Consider the following 18458-nt stretch of genomic DNA (forward strand, 5'->3'; position numbering starts at 1 on the left):
GAAACTGGTAAGTTATTAGGTTTTCTTGTTGTTATTTAGTTTTTTGGGGTTTTTGTTATCGGTGGGGGGGGGGGGGTTGTTTTGTTTTGTTTTTGTGTTTCCTTTCTTTTAGAATGGGTATCATCTGCAGCCAGAGTTGGGATTTCGAAAATGGCTTTTTCCTCGGTTAAAATGGAATGAATGGTACAATTACATAATAACCGAGGAGCTAAGAAAGCTCTGTAATTGATGCAGCTTTGAAGCAACCTCTAATAATACATCGTCCACTAATGATATAATGTTGCATTAGTGGTCAGAATGTTGACCACTAACGATATATATTATCGTTAACGAACAACCTAACCGTCTGCTAATGATATAATTATATCATTAGCGGTCAAAATCGTAACCTCTAATGATACAGAAAAAAAAATGTGAAATAAGTACTACCTTGACCACTAATGATATACATTTGCATACATGTTCAATTGCATTAGTGGATAGATTTGCAACCTTTCATGATATGATATGATATAATATAATTATATAATATATAATCGAATTTTAAAATCGTACTTGAGTATACCTATAATTACAAAGGCAAAATATCAAGAAAAAAATGACAAAATTTACATTATTTTGCAAACAAAATCTACTAAAGTAATGTCATAGATTGACAGGTCAGGGACAACGGTGACTAATGTTGAGTCTAATATGTAAGACAATTTTTGGATACTACATAAGAATTGGTTAAAATGGGGGGGGGGGCTATTTGATCACATATATAGTCCTTTTTTGTAATATACACCATTCTGACATTGCCCCTGACATTTTGCCATTTAGCTTGATATGAAATAGTCGTAAACAGACATAATACATACAATTTATAACTTCGTCTGTTAACTTCAAAATCCAAATTCATCATCATTAAACAAAAAGGAGTTGTACTATATATTCTTAGTTGAAGAAAAATTTGAAGAAAAGCAATTCTATGATATTAAAAAAAACTGTAAAACCTTTAGCGGGATTTCATTCACATTAAAAGGTCCAATTGATAAGACTATTTGCTATTGTGGTCTGTAGTAAATTTGAATCGCGAATCTGTTGTTAAGTTGAATATGTGGGTTTGCTAATTATAGATTATAACAACAAAGAATATCAATCAATCTGAGGGTAATAGAACGGATTATTAACTGCGTCTAAACAAATCAGATTTCAGTATTAAACATTAAAGTATAATTATAAAGGTTGCTACATACCACGTTTTCAGTCAAATGAAAAATTTAATGATTGAAGTCGGAAATATTCAACCTTTGAAATGTCAAATCACCCAAGTCAGCAAATATAGCGGAGGAAGTTTCACTTCTGTTTAAAGACAATTCAAAACTCTGAAGTCAGAGTCAATTTTCAACAGGCTCAATTTTTAATGTGTCGATGTCATAAGAGGTTTGAAAAATATTTTTCAAGCTGTTGAAAAATGACCCCAGGTATATAGTTTCAAATTTCAACTTTGAACCCCCCCCCCCCTCCTGAGTCAAATTTCAACCCGGGTCAATCTTCTTCGTTACACCGGCGAATGCGTCATAAATGTCCAACACTCCCCAAACACACATACGAAAAAGTGCTTGTTAAGTGTTTGTATTTATATTGAACACATTATTTTTTTCTGTCAAGTCATCAGTAGCAGAGATCAGTAGCTAATTATTAATCATTTAATATAGGTAATCTGGCAATTTTAAGAAAAGTTATTGTTAAGTTAAATTAATCAAATATTCACTGATCGCGACCTGCCTAATAAAATTATGACAACTGTTCATTAGTGAGCTGTCAGTTAATTATCATGACTTGAAGTTCTCAAAATAAATTAAAGTTGTAGCGATTTGCCAGAAATATTACATAAACGGCCGGGTTTGGATTGAAAATCTTCGCAAACCACGGCCAACATGAACATAAACGATCATGTTTGAGAGAGTTATATATATAAATATATATATATATATTTGTTATATTCAGTAGTATAGTCTCACTATACAACTCTATATAGACGAAAAGTCAATAATTGTAATATCAGTTCGTCCGAAAAATATTGACCGGTCAATATTTTTAAGATATTGACCGGCTAGGAATAATATCTAGAGAACATTCCCTCTATTTCAAATAATCGCCTCTGATTTGTTGATTCGTAAACGGTGACGTAAATAATTCTTCGCGACTCCAAAACAAGGTGACGTCATAATAGACAGTCAGTCAAGGCAAGTAAACAACGAACGCGCAATGCGACGGTTTGCTATCATAACGGATATAAGGATTTGCGAATTACTGTGAAGTAAAATCAGGTAGAACACCTGTCTGATAATTCTTACGGTCGGCGGAATATCACTAGTGACCGTTTGATGCTGAGGATAATTTGGAAATGAACTTTGCACAAAATTGAATTCGTGAATTCTTTGTTGAGTTGAGAAAATTACGGCGATCTGTTTTCAATTAATTTCTTAAATTTTGGTTTGTTTCTTCATATAACAAAACAAATGTTGACTGTGTTTTCGGGCAACATTGATTGTATTAGCCCCCTTGGGACGAAAATATTGCCCTCCGCTTCGCGTCGGGCAATATTGCGTCCCTCGGGGGCTAATATAATCAATGTTGCCCTCAACCCCAGTCAATATTTGTATAATATATATATATATATATATATATATATATATATAACTTAAATAAATGAAAACACAAAGATCGAGTAAAACATAAGCGCTTTCATTTTCTTCAGATGTTTTACAATACTAACATGGTAACGTTTTTATATATATATATATAATCCAAAATGAGTGAAAGGTGATATCACACAGTATAAATAATCAAAAACGAAAAAGAAAATGAACAGTTCCAAAGTTTCTATTCACTAGCGCTTTCTGGATTTACATCCTTCTTCAGGTGAATGTACATAAGTTATGAACTTGTTTTCCTTAGAAACGTTTACTATGACGTCATGATGGAACGAGAGTCTTTTCAGGAAAGGAATAAATCCATGACGTCATAATACAATATAAAACGTTAAAGTTTCAATTCCATCAATCTTCGGGATATTTCTTTTGGTGTGCGTAGGGTGACAGGATTTAAAATTTAGATACTGATGTATCTAAATTTTAAATCCTGTCACCCTACGCACACCAAAAGAAATATCCCGTACAATTTATCAAGAACAATTTGCACTATTGTTAGTGAAGAAAAAACCAAAGATCGAAGATAAGTAAATGACTTCTTTGTTTACAGTTGCTTCCTTGAATACTTTTACATCGTTAATTGTATCTTCTTTGTACCGTTTTATGTTACCTTTTCATAAATTGTTTTGTTGATTGATCAAAACTAAAGCTACATCAAAAGTACTGACCTCAGACTTCCGAGGCTTTATGCAAGGAAATAGCCAGTCAAACTTAACATACTCATTTGTAGTTCCATATAATAGTTTCTCTTTCATGAATAATTTGCCGAGATAAACAAATATTTAACTCAGTTAAACGTTAAAATAAATCGTGAAATGCAATGTGAGTAAATTATCGGAAGATTATCTTCTTAGGATTTGAAAAACAAACTGAATTAGAACTTTTTTTTCAGAAACGCCCGATCGTATAATTCTCAAAACAAGTTACATGTATGTATACTTGATAACGATTTGTCGCTTTTGTAAAAAAAAAAATGTGTTTCATTATTAGCTATGTCATTACAAAATATGACTAACTTTTTATCTTCCGCATTTTAGTATAAAATTAAAAATTTTCCTCAACTTACGATTTCATCCAAATGTTTTAACATTGATTATCGGCAAAACGTGACATCGTGTTATTAGAATATCTGTATTGTATTTTTAAAAATCACAGAAATATCGATACGAAATTAAAGAACACAGATTTTTTTCATTAATTATTTCTTTTGTCTTCATGACAAAAAGAACATTTAATTGAAAACACACGTCATTTTATATTCTCAATAATATGTTTAAAATATTAACCAAAAAAATAGGTAAAGTTAGAATTCAGCATATTAATTAATTTAAGATTAGTTATTTTCAATGTAAAAGGCAAAATAATCCCGTGTATCTAGTAACTTTTTTTTCGCGTAAATGTTAACATCATTTATTGGCAATATTTACGTATATAAAGAGAGAGAAAATAAGGAAATAAATCCCTTTCATTTATATAATGTAATGGCCGAAATATTTCTGTTCCAGAGGCCTTGGATATTATCTCTTTTGTTAATTACGTTTAACATCAATAGTGAAAATGTTCCTAAATGTGATGGGTAAGACAGTTGAATACTAGGATTGAATTTATCTGCATAAAGTTATATTTTACAAAATAGTGTTGAAGGCTTAATATGGTTCCTTGAAGCATATTTTTCTGCAATCATAGTTTGTATGTATAATTAATCTCTATGATAATGTCAATTCATAGTCAATTGTTATTTTTAGGGAGGTTAACGGGTGCTGTGTAGGTTACTTTTGGAACATTCTCGTTGACAAATGTGAAGGTATTTCAAAAATGTTGAAGAAGTATGTATTTTTGCTATCAAGCAGGTTACACGATCTTTCATAAATATTAACTTTATTTTTTTTTAAGAATGTGCCCCAGGTTTCACTGGTGTAAATTGTACATCGCCGTGTTATTATCCTTCGTATGGTCGTAGATGCCAAACAAACTGTATCTGTAGAAAGGAATTATGTGATATAGCAACAGGATGTCAAACGGTCACATCGGGTAACTATATCTATGGATATAAATACACATTGCAAAAAGATAATACATATAACTGTTTGTAAGCGATCGGTATTGTACATTGTTGCGACCATCTCATATGTTTGAAGTTTGTCTAGATATCTGAATTAATTCGGTTCAATCTATGAACTTTAATATAACACGATTAATTTAGATTTAGAGATATTATGTATAAAGTGTTTTGTTTATGTCGGTTCTTGAATAATTATTCCTGTGTTAATTTAACGCTATTAAAAAGCACATAAACCCATGATTTATCAAATATTGAACTTTTACACGGTTTCCACATATTTATACATGATATGAAAAAGAACATTTGAAAAATTACGGTGTTTAAAAATAAATCAATCTAATTAAAAAAAGAAAAATAGAATTAGGCGTTTCACTTCCCCTTTTCCCTTTTATAGCCACGCAGCCAATGGGAATGTAAATATTGCAGCGTGGCATATATCATGAGCCAATGTCCTTTTATTGCAACATGATGTTTTCAAAAACTAATATATATTTATTAAGATGTACTCTCCATGGAGCAGTGTGTTAGTCCCACTATTACTGTCAACTAAGCAATCATAGCCACGTGATAATAAAGTCAATGTCCAAAACAACTCGGTCAGTTAACATGTGGAATTTCCAGATAAGATTTAATGACTTGTAAACTAATAGGTGTTGACATACATGTATGGTGCATGAAACCTTCCGTGTGATGAAATTTCGAATATCTCTTCCTAGCTTTGTTGTCATATTAATCAAAAAGTAAAGCATCTCTTTGAATCACCGTGTCACTTTACATGTAACAAGAGTGTTGCTTTGGAGGTAAAAAAAAAATAACTAAAGATACTATGATAGCAATACAAATTGTACATGCATCCACAAATCCACAAATTGGTTGTTTGAGTATACGGAAACACGTGCATTTAACTTCCTAGCAAATACCAAACGTATTTTTGTACACAACAGTTTAAAAGGCACCGGACAACTCTTTGTGAGTGTTTTAACATGTGATTTCAATTTGTATGTTTCCGACTATCATGTACTTGCATATTTCACACATATGATCGGGAAGCTTTTCGCAGAATACGTATCTCCGAAGAATACAATTTAAGTATCTATTCCAGCTAATTACAACTATCATTCACCCAGGCATATAATGTTTCCTCATGAAAATTTCTACAGCCATTGCATATTCTCGTGAAAATTACTCTATAATTTCACTATGAAAAGCGTTAAAACTTTTACAGCAAAACTTTAAAAGACTACTTGATCTAATGCATATAATAGGGTTTAATATCCGTAAAATAGTTTTAATAAAAGTTAAAAAATGTCCACTTCGTCTTGACAAACCATGATTCTCAATACATTACCTGTGTTGAGATACACACATAAAACTCACTGCTAACACCCAGAGAGCTGGATGGTCGTGGCAATTTTTACACAATATTAATATTTTGAAAAAAAAAGCTTTGTAAAATCTATGACAAAATATTCAAATTTCAATGCTATTTGTCTATGATTTTTTTTAATTAAAATGATAATTTACATTTTGATTCCATATAATCTAATTTTTTGTAAAGGACAGGTTATCATGTGAACGATTTTATTTCTATTTATTTTGTTTTTCTTCTACATGTTAGCGCGATTTTAATAGAAAAAAAATGTATAGGGTTTGAATATGATTATTGTTAGGTAACGCTTTTGTTAGGTTCAAGTGTTAGTTGATCTTATTCACTAGTTTATATAAGTTTTATATATAGTAAAAACGTCAAATGTCATAGAGTTTCAGATAATTGAATTTCCTCACCTGTTATCTTTATACTACTAGAATCACTCAACAGGCATTGGATTAATTTGCTATGTAATTAGGGCTTTTCGACTTTCGGTCGAAAAGACCTATTGTTATTCTGATGTTTTATTAGGGCTTTTCGACTTTCGGTCGAAAAGACCTATTGTTATTCTGATGTTTTATTATTATTTTTCTTTTTCTCGACAGATTTTCCGTCAGCGATTTTTTAAAAACGGAAAGGATTTCAGAATTAACTATGCAATAGTCTTATAGCATTTTTTAATGTCACCAGTATGTAAGGTTTTGGACTTCCGGTTCCGGTACTTCCGGTTCACACAAGCAAAATAGTAAAAATTAAATGAATCAATATATTGTTTTTATTTTTAAAGGAAATTCGTTGTAATTTTAGGGTTAGATCAACCATGTCGAGTTGTTTAAAAAGTAAACCGGCGGCAAGTTTCTATCTCTTATCAGTTTTGAGATTTTAGGCCTCAAACTTGAGAAAAGGGGGGATGAAAAAATAAAAAACTCAGAAAAGCTTAGGAATGTTCTAAGACGGATATATATTGTTTAAATAGATGTAATTAAGATATATTCCAAGTTTCATTAAATAGTATTGAGTACTTCCGGTTTTATGAGCCGATGAAAATTGTCTATGGGAGTTTCTATGTTAAATTGAATTCACGCATGTAACGTTTTCTCAAACAGTTTTCAAGCAAATATTTCTATATTTTGTATTTACAATTAGGGACCTAATGCGCAGACCGGAAAAGGTCCTGGGAAAAAAATTCCGAAAAATAAGGGAGCTCAAGGGGTCAATATTAAAAACGGCTCTTTAACTGTAACTTTTTTGTTGTTTATAGAATTTTCAAAATCTTTTCGGTTAATAGTCCAGAATAAAGAGTACAATTTAAAAAATATGGTCCGAGGGGGCACTTTTTGACTCCTTATAGGGGTTTTAAGGGTCTGAAAATGATAAATTTATCACAATTCAATTTCAAGAGTTATCTCGCTTTGCTCAATAAATGATAAGGATAGATATTGTGTTAATAGACGTAATTAAGATATATTCCAAGTTTCATAGAATAGTGTCGAGTACTTCGGGTTTTATGAGCCGATGAAAATTGTCTAAGGAAGTTTCTATGTTAAATTGAATTCACGCATGTAACGTTTTCTCAAACAGTTTTTAAGCAAATATTTTTATATTTTGTACTTGTAATAAGGGACTAAATGCGAAGACCGGAAAAGGTTTTAGGAAAAAAAATCAGAAAATTGAGGGACCTGAAGGGGTCAGTATTAAAAACAGCCCTTTAGCTATAACTTTTTTCTTACTCATCCAATTTTCAAACTCTTTTCAGTTATTAGTTAAAAATAAAGAGAACAATTCAAAAATTATGGTCCAAAGGGCCACTTTTTGACTCCTTATGGGGGTTTTAAGGGCCTGAAAATGATAACTTTATCACATTCTTAAAAATTAAAATTCAAGAGTTACCTCGCTTTGCTCAATGAATGAATAGCATTAGAGCTTAAGGCATACCAAAACACTTGAATCCTAAATCAGTATTTTTTTATATATGAATTTTAAGAACTTTTTTTTCAAGAAATAAACGATGTAGTTGGATAAAAAATTCTGCAGTTGTCTTTCTTTGGGCATTTAATTTTTTAAATGTTAACGTGTGGGTATATGCTCATGCTATTTTTTTAATTTTTAAAATACAGATTTTGAGAGAAAATATAATAAATTTAAATAAGGGGTTTTAAGGGCTGTCGAAAAGCCCTTCCTTTTTGTTGGAGACAAAAATAGGTCTAGTTATTATTTTTCTTTTTCTCGACAGATTTTCCGTCAGCGATTTTTTGAAAACGGAAAGGATTTCAGAATTAACTATGCAATAGTCTTATAGCATTTTTAAATGTCACCAGTATGTAAGGTTTTGGACTTCCGCTTCCGGTACTTCCGGTTTACACAAGCAAAATAGTAGAAATTAAATGAATCAATATATTGTTTTTATTTTTAAAGGAAATTCGTTGTAATTTTAGAGTTAGATCAACCATGTCGAGTTGTTTAAAAAGTAAAGCTGCGGCGAGTTTCTATCTCTTATCATTTTTGAGATTTTAGGCCTCCAACTTGAGAAAAGGGGGGATGAAAAAATAAAAAACTCAGAAAAGCTTAGGAATGTTCTAAGACGGATAGATATTGTTTAAATAGATGTAATTAAGATATATTCCAAGTTTCATTGAATAGTATTGAGTACTTCCGGTTTTATGATCCGATGAAAAGTGTCTACGGGAGTTTCTATGTTAAATTAAATTCACGCATGTAACGTTTTCTCAAACAGTTTTCAAGCAAATATTTTTATGTTTTGTATTTGCAATAAGGGACCTATTGCGCAGACCGGAAAAGGTCCTGGGAAAAAAATTCTAAAAAATAAGGGATCTGAAGGGGTCAATATTAAAAACGGTCCTTTTGCTGTAACTTTTTTATTGTTTATCCGATTTTCAAAATCTTTTCGGTTTATAGTTCAGAATAAAAAGTACAATTTAAAAATCATGGTCCAAAGGGCCACTTTTTGACTCCTTATAGGGGTTTTAAGGGCCTAAAAATGATAACTTTATCACATTTAAAAAAAAATAAAATTCAAAAGTTATCTCGCTTTGCTCAATGAATGAATAGTATTAGAGCTTTAGGCATACCAAAACACTTGAATCTAAAATGAGTACTTTTTTATATATGAATTTTAAGAACTTTTTTTTCAAGAAATAAACGATGTAGTTGGATAAAAAATTCTGCAGTTGTCTTTCTTTGGGCATTTAATTTCTTAAATGTTAACGTGTGGGTATATGCTCATGATATTTTTTTAATCTTTAGAATACAGATTTTGAGAGAAAATATAATAAATTTGAATCAGGGGTTTTAAGGGCTGTCGAAAAGCCCTTCCTTTTTGTTGGAGACAAAAATAGGTCTAGTTTACTTAGGGATTATCTCAGATGCCATGGTATGAGTTATTATTCATTAATCGTTTTACACATGTTACATAATTTTTGTTCTATATACTATATACTGTTGAAATTCTTTCGGCATTAGTCGGAATCGGACAGCCGTCCAGATATCACCGATCTGTATTTTAATTTCTGTCAGATCCTTAATATATGGCATGTCAAACGTTGCAATATTCGATCTTTTCCATTTGTATTACAGTAAAACACGCTTATAACGAAGTCCCAGGGACGAGTAAGTTAACTTCGTTATAAGCGTAATTCGTTATATCAGTCAAGTTTACAACATAAAATAGAGACTTGGGGAATGAAATTCACTTCGCTGTAAGCGTCAATTCATTATAAGCGTGTTCGCTATAACCGTGTTTTACTGTATATAAATATTCATTTGTATTGTATAAATTTCATTTGTATTCTATATTTTTTTATTTGTATTGTATAATTTCCATTTTTATTGTATAATTTTTAATTTGTATTGTACAATTTTCCATTTGTATTGTATAATTTTCCATTTGTATTCTATAATTTTCAATTTGAATTCTATAATTTTCAATTTGTATTCTATAATTTTCAATTTGTATTGTATCCGAGAGATTGTTTATTTGTTTTGTTACGAAGATAATCATTGATTTAAAGTTTTATACTGTATTGTGGGACAACCAGCGAGAAGTTCCGGATGCTGAACGCAAACTGGTCCCCTTAACATGACTTGTTTAAACACGTCATAGGCGTCGGAACCGGGGGGGGGGGAGGGGCTAAGCCCCCCCCCCCCCCTCTCCCACTTTTATTGCAAAGTTAGACCTAACCATTAGGCACATATCATCATTGAGGGTTCAGCCCCCCCCCCCCACACACACTTTTTCTCGCAGCAAACATAATTGAACTGAAATTTACCTTGAAAAGATTGAAATATTGAGAAGTTGGAGTTAAAGGTATACTAAGCCCCCCCCCCCCCCCCCCCCCTTCCGATTTTGAATTTCATGATTTTGGGAATTAGGTTTTGTCAAGATTTCTGAGGATTAGTCTAGCCCCCCACCCCACCCCCCCACCCCACCCCACTTTCAATTTGCTTGCGACGCCACTGCTTGACTTGGTGGTCTATTTAGGCGGCAGTGATGCTAGTGTGAGGCTCACCGTATTGGACAACTTGGGACTGTTCTGGGTTTTTTCAGGTAAACAAGTCATTGTGATAAAAGATATACCACGACATTATACACATGTAGCTGGTTAACCGACCCAGGTTTTTCAAACCTGGTGTAGACCAGTAGGGACGTACATACATGTACATCTCTCGATAGACGTACTGTCAATGAAGGGATAGGGGCAGATCGAGACACCTTATACAGTCATCATATATGTATAATGCCTTGTTATATCTTTTATCACGATGGCCCTATCTGTTTACCTTAAAAACCCAGAAAAGTTCCACGTTGACTAACACCACAAGTCTCACACTGGCGTCACTGCCGGTAAATGAGATCACCACGTGTTTAAAACATGTTAAGGGGACCAGTTTGCGTTCAGCATCTGGAACATTTCGCTGGTTTCCCCAAAATACAGTATAAAACTTTTAACCAATGATAACCTTCATAACAAAACAAATAAACAATCCCTCGGATACAATACAAATTGATAATCATAGAATACAAATTGAAAATTATAGAATACAAATTGAAAATTGTACAATACAAATGGAAACTTATAGAATACAAATTGAAAATTGTACAATACAAATTGAAATTATACAATACAAATAAAAAATTATACAATACAAATGAACTTATACAACACAAATGGAAAATTATACAATACAAATTGAAAATTATACAATACAAATGGAAGATTATACAATACAAATGGAAGATTATACAATACAAATAGAAAATTATACAATACAAATGGAAAATTATACAAAACAAATGGTAAATTGTACAATACAAATGAATATTTATATAATACAAATAGAAAATATCGAATATTGCAACGTTTGACATGCCATATTAATAAATGTTGAAACGCTGATTGGACTTTACTCGGTTACGTTTACCAAATTAAGGGCTACCACCCGAATGTCAATCGGATATAGTACAGCCGAGTGTCGATCGGATATAGTACAGCCGAGTGTCGATCGGATATAGTACAGCCGAGTGTCGATCGGATATAGTACAGCCGAGTGTCGATCGGATATAGTACAGCCGAGTGTCGATCGGATATAGTACAGCCGAGTGTCGATCGAGTTTGTACAGTGGTCCATAATAGTGGTGCTAATTTTATTGTCGGTAATCGTCCCAAATCTTTCTATACTGGACATTGTCGGCAAAATCTTGACGGAACATCCAGAGAGGATAGAAGAAATTGATTCCGGATATTCACAATTTTTGTAAAGGACAATAATTAAAAATGTAAGGAAAATATAATTATAATGGTTAATTTGTTGACATCCCAGCTTTAAAATTTTTATTTTAATTATGCCGTCTCGTCAAATGTTTAGAGGTTATATCTGTCACGCATGAAGTGTGATGTTAAAGATATTTCTATAATGTTTAAGACACATTTGTTGAACAATACCGCATGGCACATTCTGGCTTGTCTAGGACAACGTCAACGTCCTTGTTATATATATATATATATATATATATATATATATATATATATATATATATATATATATATATATATATATATATATATGTATATATATATATATATATATATATATATTTTTTTTTTTTTTTTTTTTTTTTTTTTCCGGAATTTTCCCGAAAGAACATATTCACTTTGAATTGTATGCGTTTCAGGTATTATTTTTCGGAATTGTATGAAGACCAGTAATACACGTTTGAATTTTCTCCAAAAATATTTTTTCGAATTAACATTCTCCCCCTTACCCTTTTTCTAAAAACCACGAACTGCTTTCCTTTCTTTTTATGTTCAGGTGTCAACAGATCTTATCTTTGATTTGTGTGCAGTCCCGTGCACCTCAAAACATCGATATGAATTTTGTTTCATCTTAACATGGACGTGAATGATGGGGCTTTCAACGCATGAGAGAAGGGCCACTTTATTTTGACGTCACAAAGCTCAGAAAACGACGTGAAAGTAGCGGCATTGTAAACGCAATTTTTTTTGCGTCTGTGATGTGTATTTTGAATAACTATAGAGTCTGGCCTCGTTTTTATACCGGGATTAATATTTTTTCAGTCAAATATTACATGATTTAAAAAATAAACATTTCATAAATGAAAAATACACATGTAACGTCAATATCTACACAAGTTGATGCTGAGATATCATAAAAATACTGCATGCTGTTGCATCCGCTTTAAAACTTGAACACCACATCTTCCATTCTAGTGTGTGATGAAAATATGCTCTAATTGGGAAATCACTTTTTATAAATCATCTTTGGAAACCAATTAAAGGGCCGTTTCGCAGATGCCTACCGATTGCATATAATTGAATGCGAGACTGGCCGTGGATTTCGGATGATGATTTATATAGTATTCTTAGTAAAATTGTACAATTTTTAGTTTGTATTAGCAATATACATGTATAATTCATTAAAGTAAAAAAAAAATACACTGCATACTTGTTGTTGATAAGAGGGGTAAGAGGGGTTGAAGACCGAGACATACCGAATAACATAACAATAACAGTTATCTGCCCAGTAATTACTGTGAAACAATACAAGTCAAATATTTCAAAAGATCTTTTTTAAATCATAAGTTTGGAAGTTTACCCCAGGGAGAAAATTTTATACTTTTTAAATTAGTCGGAAGAAACACGAGAGAAGCGGCTATATCTCAATTATAGTGCTACTGCCAACATACAACATAAATTCTCGCATAATTTTATTACTAAAGAATTTTAAATCAAATTTTGAAATTATTTAACGAATTAAAACGCATGTAACTAACGGATTCGATGAGTCTGAGATATATTTTTACTCCATAAAAATCTACTTTGATAAATCGCATTTGATTTCATGGAAAAATCTGATTCTTAGTGACATTTTCATGTAAAGTGCCGTTAATGAAACAACATAAAAGTATATGTACCTGTACGACGAAACACTTGTTTTTTATTTGAGCGCAACATGTTTTGTTTTCTTGAGATTTTAATTACCCAAATCCACATGTTGTGTGTACTTTTTGAGCTTTTTTACGTAAATAAAAAAATCAGTCATAACATGTCTGAAAACTCACCACATTTTCATGGATTTATAGCATTTTTATATGATTATATTCATCTCAAACCAGTAACGTATATGATTCAAAATTCCTTAAACTAAACAAGTCATTTATACAAAGTTCTATACTTTTGATATCAAGTCGATAAAATTGCCGTTTTATAAATAAACAATTCATGTTTATCGATAAATAGCGACACTACAATTAATAACATGCATGGACGTACAATTCATCTTCATAGATGATGGTTTCTCATCTTTTCTTTTTTATACAGACAACAAATTTCGTTGATATTGAAGTCAATGTTTATGTTTGTTTGTTACAATGTACAATGTACAGCAAGAAAAAAAAAATCCAAGAATCGAGATATTTCTTAATAATTTAATTCTGGTTGTAACGCGGCATTTGATTGGATAGAAAAATTTAGTTAAATTTGTATAACCTGGTTTGCACGTCACAAGACACGTCACAATGCACCAACGTACTAATTCACTTGACGTTACGTTTGAATTTTGAACAGATTTATATCATTTTTAAAAGTAAAACGGACTCAATTTGTACAGCAAATTCCAGAAAATTAAATTATAAGAAATGAACTCAATGTCTACCCAAGTTATACTCGTATAACCTGGGTTGGAGCAATTTACGCTCTTTTATAATCCGCTTCGCGGATTATAAAGCGTAAATTGCCCCAACCCAGGTTATACGAGTATAACTTGGGTAGACATTGAGTTCATTTCTTAAAAACTTCGGAATACCGTATGCAACTGTAAGCACTCTATAAACGACTACTGTATTATCTAAATTTTCTTTTTTTTCTTTTTTCATATTGATAATCGTTTGGCCAATGTTTTTATTTAATGAGAGAGAGAGAGCAAGAGAGAGAGAGAGAGAGAGAGAGAGAGAAAAAGAGAGATTCATCGTGTATTTGTGAATAATGCTTGTATTTAATTATTTATTTCAACGATTATGGTTTATGAAAATCGCATCACAAAAATACAACGGTACGCGTGAACTTACAGAGCGACTGAAAAGAAGTGTAGATTCAGCACGCGGGGTTTGTTTTGTATTTTATTGGTCTGTCGTATTTGATACACTGAATACCGAAAAAAAATAACGTAACCGGCGTTCTGTAATGTGGCTATCGTCATAGCCCGCCTGTATTACCGAAGAAAGCATTTTATTGTTTATATTTACATCTTTCTTTTAATAAATTAGTGAAATGAATTGAGCGTAAAAATAAGTAGAAGTCGGTAAATTATTGTTAATGTACACCAGTACGTTAGATAAAAGTTGTAGCCATTAAAGCGTCTTATATGTTAATTTGCGTTTGGCATCTTGATTAGTTTGTGCAGTCCGTGATTTTTCTTAGGTTACTAAATATTTTGACCGATCAATAAACTGCATCGTTAGAACTGGACCGAGTACATTTCAGTCCTGTCAGTTTCTATACAGCTGTGAATTACGATCAATGTTAGTAAGAAATAGAGGGAATGTTAATTATACTTAACAGATGTAAATTTAAATCTATAAATATTAAGCCATTTTTGCTGAAATCTTTTCTCTCAAATCAATTGTCCACATTTTTGTAGTTGTAACTTTTCAGTGAGACAGTCAAAACGAATTTTTTTTTCACCGGTAATTTTATAAGAATTAAGTGTTGATAACATATAAAAGAGGAGAGAAATCAGGAACAAAATTGAACACCATTTAACTTCAGAGTTTCAAAATAAGCTACTGATTTTAAACTTGGATTAGAACTATTGTATAAATATATTTAAAAAGTAATATAAATAAATATGCGATAAAATTTTCGTGCAAAATGTTGATCGAAAACAATAAATATTTCTCTTTTTTTAAATCAACTCGTGTATGTATTTTAACAATGCTTCAAAATTGTGGAAAAATAGGCATCAAATTTGACCATCTTTACCTTTGTTTCATGTTTGCTTGTTTGCTTCTCGGCAGCTTAAAAAAACTTTGATGTATTTAAAGGTGGGGGAGAAGTTTGATATTTTTTTCTTTAGATATCCTTTATCTAGCTATCTAATTTTTTTTTTTTTTTTTTTTAATTTTTTTTTTTGGGGGGGGGGGGGTTATTGCATGTGGACTCACTGAAAGTGTATCTGGATTAGCTGCAGAACTTTAACTATATCTGGATTTTTAAAATGTTTTGTTCTCGTTTGTTAAAATTGTAAGACAGAATGGTAGAACATTATTAATTAATGCAACTTCAAACAATTAAAGACGGTAAAGGTAGCAATGATGAAAAAATAATCCTAAACAAAGTTTGACGTTAGTGACGTCGTGACGTTTTCAATGAGCTACGTCAAAATATTATAACATGTCTTACTACAATGTGTCATAACATGCTTAAAACACACAAGATCTTAAATATTTGTGTATATTTGTGTTAAGAAAGAATTGTCTACTCGGAATTGACAAAAAAGTGAGTTTGTTAAATTTTGACCTTAAAGGGGCATGGTCACGATTTTGGTCAAAAATTATTTTTTCGATTTGAATGTTTACAAAGCGATTGTTTACTTTTTGAATGTTGAAGTGAAAATTCCAGTTTTAGACCTAAATAAAATGAATGTGTTAATCGTTAGGAACTGTTTATTTATGCTTAAAATGAATAATAAAGATAGACAAACCAGCTTTAAAAAGAGTTTTACTGGTATATTGAACCTATGTAAACAAAAAACAGGGCACGAGCCTTCTTTACATGACGAAGAATTGTAAGCCCTGTATCTTGCTTAAAACTTAACGACCGGAACCCAAATTTCATTTGATCATTAGAAATGCATTCCTAAAGCATTGCAAATAATAAAAACAGAAAAATAAAATCCGACCAAAATCGTGACCATGCCCCTTTAAGGGCCCTTTTCTAATGACGGCAGTCAAATATGTTGAACAATATTCTTTGTTTATTTTTATATATAGTGTGTTCGTTTTTTTTGTTTTAAAATTACCTTATTAACCTACAGCTTAATGGAAATATATTGTATCTCTAAATTTTGTTCTTTAACCTTTTGCCTGAAAGATAAACATTTTATCGCATAGAGTGATATAATTCAACAATACATGCACTATAGCGCAGAAGTCTTGGTACTATTGGTAAAAATAGCATGTTATAGGTAAAGGTGAACAAAAAAATAAATGTGTTTGAAACAGTGTGTCATTCACTGCGTGGTTAAAATACCTTGTTAAGGATATTTCCCAAATTCCAGGTATGAAGCTTTTGGCTGGTAACGTATATGTATCTTTACTACATGTATTTTGGGGGATTTTTCGGGGGGGGGGGGGGAGAGAGAGAGCGTAATTCGTTGAAACTATCATCAATGAATTGTCTTATTGGAAAAGACACCACCAACGAAAGGCCTTCTCCAATTTCATCTAGAACGCATATTCGATTGCGTCATATGAAACGATATCCTGACCATATTGAGTTATATACGGCAATGAGTTCATAAGTGCCTATTTAATAAGACTGACATTGTTTTTTGGATATTTTATGCAAAATGTGAGCGCCAGAGTCGATCAAAATCACTTAATCGGGAAAACGAACATTGACTTACGCGGCTTACCTCCCTTGCTTATGACGTCAGTAAGACCCAATAGCCTTATAAAGCTATGTTGTGAATACAAATATCCAAGTCATTTTGCAGCATTTTAAAAGAAAAAAAAATACTATTTTATATAAAAACTTGTATAATTATACAATAATCAACCATATCAGTATTTTTTCTCTCAAGAAATGAAATCGTGTGCGTTTATATTTAATAGCGTGTACATATTCGAGACTGCACGGAGAATGAATGATTTTCTTTATAGATCCACATGCAAGTATAATATAATTTTAATATATGCGTGTATATATATGTTTTATTTCGATCTTTTTAATGAAATTGACAAATTCAAAAATAACTGATCGTTTTTTCCCCATTTGCACGTTCATGCAATTCATTAAGATTTTTTTCCAAACAACTTATAGGCCTCGTGGTGCCTCATTCGCTTCACGATTATATTGTTTGTTTCGCTTTCAAATTCACAAATATGTTACCATTTAATTATTTTTAGTCTAAGAAAATTTTTTCCAAATGTTTAATTTGTTTTTGAAACGTGTACTTCTATGTGCGGTGTTTACTCATAGATCCCTTCTATCTCACTTTCTTCCGCAATGTTTTCTTTCGTTTTTTTATCATTATTGATGCTTGTACTTAATAAAATCTGTTGATTATCTTCACATTCGTTCACAACTTTTTTTTTATCAAACAACCGATTTATTTTACCGATACATTTCTAAATCCTTAAATGCAATATTTCCGCGATCTAATTTACTAAAACGTTAATACACGTGTACACAAAATATTTTCTAATATAAAGATATTGCTACATGTATATATCAATAAGTCAGAAATAAAATTTAAAAATAATTTTGCGGCATTTTATAGCAGCTCTTAAATACAAACTATGTACACAATGCTTCAAACATTTTCATTGGCCTGCCTAATACTTTTTTATGTGATAAAATAAATCATATCAATTAAAATGCTTTAATTCCCTTTAAATGTAGCTCAATCATTATACGTACCGAAGAAGAAAATGATGTTTCTATTTCAAAAGGATAAGGATAATTCATTAATCAGCTGTTAATTTTGGAGCATTTCTTTCGTTAAATTTCCACTGCAGTACGGGATCTTCATCATGATTTTACTCTGCTGAGAAGCTGATATTAGATTTAAA

This window comes from Magallana gigas, chromosome 9, assembly GCF_963853765.1.
Source record: "Magallana gigas chromosome 9, xbMagGiga1.1, whole genome shotgun sequence".
NCBI classification, from domain to species: Eukaryota; Metazoa; Mollusca; class Bivalvia; order Ostreida; family Ostreidae; genus Magallana; species Magallana gigas.